The sequence below is a fragment of the Triticum dicoccoides genome, unplaced genomic scaffold (genome assembly GCF_002162155.2).
Source record: "Triticum dicoccoides isolate Atlit2015 ecotype Zavitan unplaced genomic scaffold, WEW_v2.0 scaffold179550, whole genome shotgun sequence".
NCBI classification, from domain to species: Eukaryota; Viridiplantae; Streptophyta; class Magnoliopsida; order Poales; family Poaceae; genus Triticum; species Triticum dicoccoides.
This window is the reverse complement of record NW_021225351.1, coordinates 1-1,315: the sequence shown is the minus strand read 5'-3', so window position 1 is coordinate 1,315 and position 1,315 is coordinate 1. Positions and strand designations below refer to the sequence as shown.

The window sequence follows — 1,315 nt, the reverse complement described above, 5'->3', positions numbered from 1 at the left end:
TGCCAGTTCCTTCAGATATGTTCGAGAGTTCAACGACGACGACTGCGGCTCCATGGTACTAGTTCTTAGGGGAACGTGCATGAAGACTTTCTGAATGTCATCGATAATGTCATGCCGGCTCCAGTAGAGGAGCGGCATGTTGGCGGCTCGTTCTGACGGCGGTAGTTGTCATTCGGTGGTCTAGAGACCGACCTCGATGTAAATTTCTATTATGTTCGAGGTGCTTTGTACTTTTGATGAACTAATAGATTTGAATCTTTTTCGGAAAAAAAAAACTGGTGATTCACATTGAAGTATGACATCAAACATTGATATAGAACAATCTAGACTCTAGAGGATGAGAATCATTCTGGGATAGTCTAATATGATCCGTGGGGAAGGGGATAACTATTAGGAGTGCATTTTGTTGTTGTTGTTATATATCTGAGGTGTTTTTCTATTTATTGCATGCACATTTTACTACTATTCCTTGATGGATGGATGCTACCTTGCATCTTCAAACGTCGCTTCTGTTGTGCAGAGCTACACACTAGTAGTAGAGTATATATTCTGCAAAAGAACGCACATAACGATCGATCACGACGACTGCATTCCCGGGGAGTTTGCCGGTCGATCGAGTCCGCCTCGCCGGTTGTCTCGTCTCACCGTGCAGTGCAGTGCAGCGCCTCAGCCAGCCATACATATAACATGCAGGACCGTCAGGCTTCAGAACACGCTCCGACAGGGCCCGGCCTCCAAGAGCCGAGAGCAAATCAGGCCCATAATACAGGCCTCATCGGAAAGGCCGTCTCGCTTGAGGCCCATGCAACAAAGAGGCTGGCTCGGGGTCGGGGGGCACGCAGCGCAGCGTCCGCGCTCCGCAGCCGCGCGAGAGAGGCGACTCGTTTAGTACCACCTCGCCTAGCGAAGAGGGGACGGGAGGGCGAGTAGGCTACAAATAGAGGGGCAGAGCAACGCTGCAACTCATACCTTTCTCGGCCTTTTGGCTAAGATCAAGTGTAGTATCTGTTCTTATCAGTTTAATATCTGATATGTGGGCCATGTGCCCACAACGATATTAAATTTATTTTTTGTGGGGGAGGGCCCACCACAGTGGCTTGCCACTGGGGCCCTTGGGTGTCGTCCAGTGCGTTGCACTACTGCCTGGGCAGGCGCACCCCAACCAAATCTTAAATTAAATTTTGACCCTCTGGATATATGCAAATTAGTCCTTGGCATTTGCTGTTTACAGTCCATGAGAGCTTCTAGGTGGGCCCATCTTGCAGACGAGCTTTAGGCAGTAGTCTGAATTCCAAATAGAAATCGAAAGTGGAGT

General features: G+C 49.0%; 1 non-coding gene across 1 annotated transcript; it reads left to right on the top strand.

The window, feature by feature from the left end:
• The first annotated feature begins 965 nt into the window (after positions 1-965).
• On the top strand, positions 966-1,162 carry LOC119344683. The gene has a single exon (XR_005166777.1). It is a non-coding gene; the product is annotated as a U2 spliceosomal RNA (small nuclear RNA).
• Positions 1,163-1,315: the final 153 nt, after the last annotated feature.